The sequence below is a fragment of the Tursiops truncatus genome, chromosome X, assembly GCF_011762595.2.
Source record: "Tursiops truncatus isolate mTurTru1 chromosome X, mTurTru1.mat.Y, whole genome shotgun sequence".
Taxonomy (NCBI): Eukaryota; Metazoa; Chordata; class Mammalia; order Artiodactyla; family Delphinidae; genus Tursiops; species Tursiops truncatus.
The window spans coordinates 21831986-21842467 of record NC_047055.1 but is presented as its reverse complement, the minus strand read 5'-3'; positions in this window follow the sequence as shown (position 1 = coordinate 21842467).

Here is a 10482-nt window from a genome sequence, read left to right as displayed (position 1 = left end):
CCAGGCACCCTCCACCTCCATCTTGTTGGTTATATTTGTCTAGAGCAGAGATTCCCAAATGTTGTGCTTGGGAAACTGGTATGGTGAGAAATCTATATAAATGTGTTGAGAGATCAATACCATAGGTACTCAAGGAAGCTAGGGGAGGCCAGGAGCATTAAGAGTCCCCAAGCCAATCACCTCAGTTTGAGAAACCTTGATGATTTACTAGAGCATGACATACAGAAAGTATCACTATCTTACTTGTTCAGCTGTGTGCAAAAATAATGCAATTAATAACAATTTTATTTTCTCCATTAACCACTTAATCCTTGTCATTATTCACTTTTTATAGGCCAGGCATACTCAAATCTACTCACATATTTATTAATTTCTTTGCACACCACTGCTTCTTGCATCCTAATAGTTTTGGTACAATTTTTAACCACCTGAAATATATCTTTTAATAGTTCTTTTAGTGATAACTTATGAATCATAATTTGTATATTCTTTGTCTGTAAAATGTTTTTATTTGACCCTAATTATTGATTGTTTAGTTGCATATAAAATTGTTGTTGAGTAGTTCTCTTTCCTCAAAACTTTAAAAGTAGTATTTTTTCTGTCAATTATTTTGATTGTTCTGTGGTGTTTGGAAATTTTTGGAAATTTAGCTCTTAATATATTGCTTCTACTGAATTCTTTGTAGTCTCTCCTTCTGCATCTCCTTTCAATATATATTAGACCTTATTATTCATTCATCTACATCTCTTAAATATTCCTTCATATTTTTTAACCTCTTTGATTCTATGTACTTCATTTTAAGTAATTTCTTTTTCATTTTTCAGTTTACTGATCCTATTTTCAGTTATGTCTAATCTGATATTTGACCAGCTTGCTGATGTTTTATTTCTGCAATTAACTTCTTCAGTTCTACAAGTTCTCTTTTGTTCTTTTGAAAAATTATAGTATTTAAGACCTTCTCTGAAATATTGGTAAGTCTTATTCTGTTCTTTCTGACTACTCCAATTCTTAGGGCTTGTTTCCTTTTAGGATTTTCTATTTTATCTATGAACTCATGTTCCTTATATATTAATCTGTAGGTCTTTTTGAGCCCTGTGTTCCTCTAGAGGAAATTTGACTTTGTTTCTACTAGTTCCATAGGGCAGTATCAAACTTGGATTTCTTTAGAATAAATTCTCTAAGTTTTCTCAGACAAAATAATGTGACTTCAAGACTGCATACTGGCATGTGGACTTGAATTAATTACCTCTTGCTGCATAACAAATTTCCCTAAAACGTAGTGGCTTAAAAAACACACATTCTTTACCTCACAATGTTCACGGTTTAGGAATCCAGGCACCATGTACATGAGTCCTCTGCTTCAGAATGTTTTACAAGGCTGAAATCGAGGTGTCAGCAGGGACTGCATTCTTATTTGAAGACATGATTGAGCAAAGATCCACTTTACAAATCCACTTACATAGTTCTTGGCAGAATTCAATTCCTCAAGAGTTGTTGAACTGATAACCCCTCACTTCTTCCCAGGCTGTTAGTCTAAGGCCTCTCTCAGTCTTTCCCAAGTCTGTCTATCTGTCTGTCTCTCTCATATATGTGTGTGTGCGTATACACACACACACACTGTTGGCAGGGTTTTTCTAGAGAACCCTGACTGACTGGTAGTTTTTGGTACTGAGTTGTTCAAGGAGAATGGAATTTTTAAGGATGAGTTCCCTGAATTGGCTCTGGAGTTTCTGGAATTGGCTTTCTAACCTCAGTAGATTTACAGATGCTAATGACTCTATTTGTAGTAGTAAATAGAGCTCTGATTGATTGATAGTCTATGGTGTGATTTGGCAATTTAGATACGCAAAATATCAGCATTGGTTAATCCTAATCAACCACTTAAAAGGAACTAGGTGACTGTATATATGATATTTTGAACAGTTTTAACAAACTAATAAATATAGGGAGATTGGCTGTTTACTCCTAATGTCCTTGGACAAATTTGGAAAGAAAAGAGTGAGCTCAAGGATTTGAATTCTGAGCTCAAATGCCACTTAAATTACCTGAAATCTTCTATATGTGCTCTGAAGGAGATATCTTCTGTAGCCACAGGGCTTACATTGCTGAAAATCACCCCCAGAATCTCAACTGCATCTGGCTGTATTACAACACAATTTAAACTCGCAGCCTCATAGGGTGATTATGATTAAAGTAGGGCATTGATGGGGAAGGACTGGGGCCCTGAAAGTTGGAATGGAGACATGTGGAAGAACACTGATGGAGCTGGGGACACTGAACCCTAAATCCTGATGAATTTTCTTTGCCACTGGGAGCACCTTTAGTGGAGTCAGTTATCCTGTAAAACAATGCTGATTCTTCTCAAGATTCACCCCCATCACTCCACTTTGTGTTTAGATCTATAACTAGACTCAAGTTCCAGCAGGTTCCTGAAGGTGAGATACAAAGTATGACCCATAAGAAGTTGTGCTACACTCCAAAAGAACTGCTTGAATTTTCTAATTTATATAGACAGAACCCCTCATAATATGTATAAGAATGGATACTATGGAAGAAGAATAATGGTGGGAGGAACATGAAGTTGTAGTAGACCAAATTAATTTACATAGGTTCACTAAGCAGAGATTCTGCATTTAATGTTGCAGTTCAAGGAATTAGAAAGGGCTCTAACAGTTTGTTGGTTTGATTGGTTGAATCATGGATCTAAAGATGCCCCATCATGTTTGAGTTGGAAATGCTAGACATGACTTCGTTTAATGTAGAGGAAGGGATTCAAAGGCATAGGGATATTGGAATGTTAGAATGGATTTGTCATGTAAGAACTACTCACCCACACTGGGAGGGTCTAGAAGGCACATATTTCACCACGACTGTGAGAAATAAACTTGTGAGGGGAGGCCAGTGTCCTTGAAAAGCCCTGTGGTCACTCTTCTCTGTAGGCCAGACCCTGCAGTGGAAAATGCAGTCAGTGAATTGGGAAACCTAAATGCAATGGGAGTAGAAAATCCCATGGTGACAGAGTCATGTGGTGACACTTAACCACTAAAGGCAAGGTGGTATGGTTACCATACTGGACAGTATAGTCAAAGCAGCAATCAGAATCATCTGATTTGCATAGACCTATAGCATTGGCTAGTTTATCATGATGTTTGTAGAAGTGAAATAGATAGGAAGGGGTACTAAATTATTACTTGATCTTATATGCAGAAAAGTTCCAGATCAAGCAAGCAAAAGTCTAACTTAAATCATAAAAACAGTCATGGCCCCTCAATCAATTCCCAGACTCGAACCAGTTTACATTCCTAAAACCCCTTGAATAAAGGGGTAATTGAGTCACTTTGAAGAAGGACCCCTGAATACTGCCAAAAAATTATTCTCTTAATCTTCTTTCTCTCAACATTACCCAAAGGGTTCTACAAATATTTACGAGGATAACTGTGTATTTGGGGGAAAAGAACTAATCAGGCCTTTCAGGGACTACTGGACAATGACTCTGATACCCAAACCCTAATTTCAGGACACCCAAAATGTCACTGTGGCCCTCCAACAGAGTAGGTACTTATGGAGGTAAAACAATATAATTTTACCTCTTTTCATCTCACGGTGGGCCCAGTGATTACCTGAACCCATCCTGTGATAATTTCCTCTGTTCTGAATGCAGAATTGTAATAGATACATTCAGTAGCTGGCATAATCCCCACACTGGTTCCCTGACCTGTGAAGTGAGGGATATTACAGTGGGAAAGGCCAAATGGAAGCCATTAGAATTGCCTCCACCTAGCAAAATAATAAACCCAAAGCAATACTGCATTCCTGAAGGGACTGAAGAAATTGGTGCTACAATCAAGGACCTGAAAGGTACAAAGGTGGTTATTCCCACCACATTCCCATTTTACTTGCCTATTTGGCCTGTGCAGAAGACAGTGGATCTTGGAGGATGACAGTGGATTATTCTAAGTTTAACTGGGTGGGGACTCCAATTGCAGCCTCTATACCAGATGTGGTTTCATGGCTTGAGCAATTTATCATATCCCCTAGTACCTTGTATGCAGCTATTGATCTGGCAAATGCATTTTTCTCCATCCCTGTCAATAAAGATCAGCATAAGCAGTTTGCATCCAACTGGCAAGGCCAGAAATACATCTCCTCTGTCCTAATGCAGGGGTATATCAACTATCCAGCCATATGTCATAATTTAGTTCACAAGGATCTTGATTGCCTTGCCTTTCCAAAAGATATAACACTGGTCCATTACATCAATGACATTATGTTGATGGGACCTAATGAGCAAGAAATAGCAGCTACTCTAGTCTTACTGTTAAGACATTTGTGTGTCAGAGGGTAGGGTTTAATCCCACAAAATTCAGAGTCCTTCTACCTCAGTAACATTTCTAGGAGTCTAGTGATGTGGGGCATGTCAAGAAGGATAGGTTGTTATATCTGACTCTCCTGTAACCAAAAAAGAGGTGCAATACCTAACTAGCCGAGCCTCTTTGGATTTTGGAGGAAACAGTCCTCATTTGGGTGTGTTTCTCTAATTCACTTATTTACTGAGTGACCCTAAAAGCTACTATATTTTTGTGGGGCCCTGAATAAGAGAAGGCTCTGCAACAGGTCCAGGCTGCTGTGCAAGCTGTTCTGCCACTTTTGCCATAAGACCCCTTAGATCCAATGGTGCTTGAAGTGTCAGTGGTAGATAGGGAGGCTGTTAGGAACCTCTAGTAGGCCCCTATAGGTGAACTGCAGAGCAGGCTCCTAGAATTTTGGAGCAAACGCTGCCATTCTCTGTGGATAACTATTTCCCTTTTGAGGAGAAAGTTACTGGCCTGCTACTGGGCTTTAGTAGAAAATGAACGCTTGGTCATGGGCCACTAAGTTACCATGTAACCTGAGCTGCCCATCTGAACTGGGTGTTATTTGACTCACCAAGCTGTAAATTTGGGCATGCACAGCAGCACTCCTTCATCAACTGGAAATCCTACATACAAGCCAAGCTGAGCAGGCCCTCAAGGCACAAGTACGTTACACGAAAAAGTGTAACAACCACGATAACTCAGCCTAACAAGGCTCTCATTCAGATTCAATGAAGAAAATCAAAAGCTTACAGACAAGGAAAAACTAAGAGAATTAAGCACCACCAAACCAGTTTTACAACAAATGCAAAAGGAACTTCTCTAGGCAGGGGGGAAAAAGTGGCCACAACTAGAAGCAAGAAAATCACAAATGGGAAAGCTCACTGGTAAAGGCAATCAGAGAGTAAAAGCAGGAAATAATTCACACACAAATATGATATCAAAACCAGCAACCATGAGAAGAGGAGAGTACAAATTCAGTAAATAGGAATTGCATTTGAAATTAAGACACCACCAGCTTAAAACAACCTTGTGTGTGTGTGTGTGTGTGTGTATACACACACACACACACATACTACTCTTTATCAAAACCTCATGGGAAATGCAAACTAAAAAAACTATGATACACAAAAAAGAAAAAGCAACCCAAACACAACACTAAATGTGGTCATCACACCACAAGAGAAAAGAACAAAAGAGGAAGGGAAGAAAAAAGACCTACAAAAACAAGACCCGTATATATGCTGCCTACAAGAGACCCACTTCAGACCTAGGGACACATACAGACTGAAAGTGAGGGGATTAAAAGAAGATATTCCATGCAAATGGAAATCAAAAGAAAACTGGAGTAGCAATACACATATCAGACAAAATAGACTTTAAAATAAAGACTGTTTCAAGAGACAAGGAAGGACACTACTTAATGATCAACCCAAGAAAAATATATAAAAATTGTAAATAAATATGCACCAAACATAGAACACCTCAATGTATAAGGCAAATGGTAACAGCCATAAAAGGAGAAATGGACAGTAACACAGTAATAGTGGGGGACTTTAACACTCCACTTATACCAGTGGATACATCATCCAGACAGAAAATTAATAAGGCAACACAAGCCTTAAATGACACGTTAGACCAGATAAACTTAATTGATATATATATTGTTATAAGACATTCCATCTGAAAGCAGCAGAATACACTTTCTTCTCAAGTGCACGCAGAACATTCTCCAGGATCACATCTTGGGTCACAAATCAAGCCCTGGTAAATTTAAGAAAACTGAAATCATATCAAGCATCTTTTCTGACCACAATGCTATGAGACAAGAAATCAATTACAGGAAAAAAAAACTGTAAAAAACACAAACACAAGGAGGTTAAACAATATGTTACTAAATAAAGAAGAGATCACTGAAGAAATCAAAAAATACCTAGAGAAAAATGACAACAAAAACACGATGATCCAAAACCTATGGGACACAGCAAAAGCAGTTCTAAGAGAGAAGTTTATAGCAATACAATCCTACCTCAGGAAACAAGAAAAGTCTCAAAGAAACAACCTAACCTTACACCTAAAGGAACCAGAGAAAGAAGAACAAACAAGATGCCAAATAAGTAGAAGAGAAGAAATCATAAAGATCAGAGCAGGTATAAATGAAATAGAGACAGAAAACAATAGCAAAGATCAATGAAACTAAAAGCTGCTTCTTTGAGAAGATAAACAAAATGGATAAACCTTTAGCCAGACTCATGAAGAGAAAAAGGGAGAGGACTCAACTCAATAAATATAGAAATAAAAAAGGAGAAGTATAACAGACACCACAGAAATACAAAGGATCATAAGAGACTACTACAAGCAACTATATGCCAATAAAATGGCCAACCTAGAAGAAATGGACACAGTTTTAGAAAGGTACACCCTCCCAAGACTGACCCAGGAAAAAAACAGAAAATATGAACAGACCAATCACAAGTGCTGAAATTGAAATTGTGATTAAAAAGCTTCCAACAAACAAAATTCCAGGAGCAGATGCCTTCACAGAGGAATTCTATCAAACATTTAGAGAAGAGTTGACATCTATCCTTCTGAAACTCTTCCAGAAAATTTCAGAGGAAGGAAAACTCCCAAGCTCATTCTACGAGGCCACCATCACCCTGATACCAAAACCAGACGAAGATATCACGAACAAGAAAATTACAGGCCAATATCACTGATGAACACAGACGCAAATATTCTCAACAAAATACTAGTAAACCAAATCCAACAACACATTGAAAGGATCACACACCATGATCAAGTGGGATGTAACCCAGGGATGCAAGGATTCTTCAATATCTGCAAATCAATTAGTGTGATACACCATATCAAAAAAGTGAAGAGTAAAAACTATATGATCATCTCAATAGATGTAGAAAAAGCTTTTGACAAAATTCAACAACATTTATAATAAAAACTCTCTAGAACGTGGGCATAGGGGGAACCTACCCCAACATAATAAAGGCCATAGACAACAAATCCACGGCAAACACCCTTCTCAATGGTGAAAAACTGAAAGCATTTCCTCTAAGATCAGGAAAAAGAGAAGTATGTCCACTCTCACCACTATTATTCAACATAGTTTGGGAAGCCCTAGCCACGGCAATCTGAGAAGAAAAAGAAATAAAAGGAATCCAAATTGGAAAAAAAGTAAAACTGTCACTGTTTGCAGATGACATGATACTATACATAGAAAATCCTAAAGATGCTACCAGAAAACTATATACTAGAGCTCATCAATGAATTTGTATTAATTTTGTATCCTGCAACTTTACCAGGGAAATCTCTTGCATTCCTATACACTAACAATGAAAGATCACAAAGAGAAATCAAGGAAACAATCCCATTTACCATTGCTTCAAAAAGAATAAAATACCTAGGAATAAACCTACCTAAGGAGGCAAAAGACCTGTACTCACAAAAGTGTAAGATATGATGAAAGAAATCAAAGACAACACAAACAGATGGAGATATACCATGTTCTTGGATTGGAAGAATCAATATTGTGAAAATGACTATACTACCCAAAGCAATCTACAGATTCAGTGCAATCTATCAATTTACTAATGGCATTTTTCACAGAATTAGAATTTAAAAATCTTACAATTTGTATGGAAACACAGAAGACCTCAAATAGCCAAAGCAATCTTGAGAAAGGAAAATGGAGTTGGAGGAATCAGGTTCCCTGACTTCGGCATATACTATAAAGCTACAGTCATCAAAACAGTATGATATTAACACAAAAATAGAAATATAGATCAATGGAATGCAATAGAAAGCCCAGAGATAAACCCATGCACCAATGTCAATCAATCTATAACTAAGGAGGCAAGAATACACAATGGAAAAAAGACAGTCTCTTCAGTAAGTGGTGCTGGGAAAACTGGACAGCTACCTGTAAAGGAATGAAATTAGAACACTCTGAACACCATACACAAAAATAAACTCAAAATGTATTAAAGACCTAAAAGTTAGGCCAGCTACTATAAAACTCTTAAAGGAAATCGTAGGCAGGACACTCTCTGACATATATCAAAGCAGGATCTTTTATGGCCCACCTCTTAGAGTAATGATAATAAGAACAAAAATAAACAAATGGGGCCCAATGAAACTTAAAAGCTTTTATACAGCAAAGGAAACCATAAACAAAACAAAAAGACAACCCACAGAATTGGAGAAAATATTTGCAAATGAAGCGACTGACAAGGAATTAATCTCAAAAATATACAAACAGCTTATGCAGCTCAATATGGAAAAAAAAACCCAATCAAAAAATGGGTGGAAGATCGAAATAGACATTTCTCCAAAGAAGACATACAGATGGCCAACAAGCAAATGAAAAGACGCTCAACATCAGTAATTATTAGAGAAATGCAAATCAAAACTACAATGAGGTATCACCTCACATTGGTCAGAAATGGACATCATCAATAAATCTAGAAACAGTAAATGCTGGAGAGGGTGTGAGAAAAGGGAACCCTCCTGCACTGTTGGTGATAATGTAAATTGATACAGCCACTATGGAGAAGAGTATGGACGTTCCTTAAAAAACTAAAAATAGAACTACCATACGACCCAGCAATCCCACTACTGGGAATATACCCTGAGAAAACCATAATTCAAAAAGAGTCATGTACCCCAATGTTCACTGCAGCGCTATTTACAATAGCCAGGACATGGAAGCAACCTAAGTGTCCATCAACAGATGAGTGGATAAAGAAGATGTGGCACATATATACAATGGAATATTAACTCAGCCATAAAAGAGAATGAAACAATGCCATTTGCAGCAACATGGATGGACCTAGAGATTGTCATACTAAGTGAAGTCAGTCAGAGGAAGACAAATATAATATGATACCACTTATATGTGGAATCTAAAAAAATGGTACAAGTGTACTTATTTACAAAACAGAAATAGAGTCACAGATGTAGAAGACAAACTTATGGTTACCAGGGGGAAGTGGGGGGAGGGGTAAATTGGGAGATTGGGATTGACATATACACACTACTACATATAAAATAAATAACTAATAAGAATCTACTGTATAGCACAGGGAACTCTACTCGGTACTCTGTAATGACCTATATGGAAAAAGAATGTAAAAAAGAGTGGATATATGTATATGTATAACTGATTCACTTTGCCGTACAATAGAAAGTAACACAACATTGTAAATGAACTATACTCCAATCAAAATTTTTTTAATTTAAAAGAGTAGATATTTCTCTCTGTTTAACCTATCCACAAGTGGCAGATATTAGATTGCCAACTATTTAGTAGTACCATATGTAGAGATGGTTTCTTTAGAATAACTGGGTCATTTTCTTGAGGAATGATGCATTACAATATTCTTCTTGGCAATTTCAGGTAACAATGATGTTAAAAAAATCTGAGCACTCTAATGGTTTTAATTCATATTAAATAATTAACATCATCCTATCTGGAATGCTCCAAGATTGTGAACTAGCTGAGAAACACAGGCAGTCTCTCCTTGTAATTACATTGTAAAGAATGGTAGAAAAGAACTCATGATTATTTGGCTTGGGAATTCACTAATAATGCAGATTGCTTTGATATGCCAGTTCCCTTTGTGACTGACTTCTTTCTCATTAAAATGTAATAATGCTAATGCAATGAACAATCTAAGGAACAGCACTTATAATACTTCGTTTAGTACTCAAAATTTTTATTTCATCTTAACATTTTCAAAATGTAGTTGAAAAAATTCTACCACAGTAAACAAGTGATAAAATCACCCAGATATAAGGTTCTTTTTACTTAAGAGGTTCTATTAATTAACTGTGAAGACAAATTTTCTCTTTGATTTACAAAGAAATTCCCATGTGACCTCTATGCTCCTGATCAAAGACAGACTATATGGATGACTTTTGAACAAGGTGACCCCCTTTTCTTCTCTCTGTTTTAATCAGGACCCACATATCTTTGTGGAAAACCACCAAATAGACCTCATTATTTATTGGATCTCATTGCTACTTTTCTTATTCTAGTTAAATGAGTTGCTGGCACTCAGAGGAGGATAAAATGTATTCTGTATTATGTATTTCTAAGGCAATATGCCAGGTCACT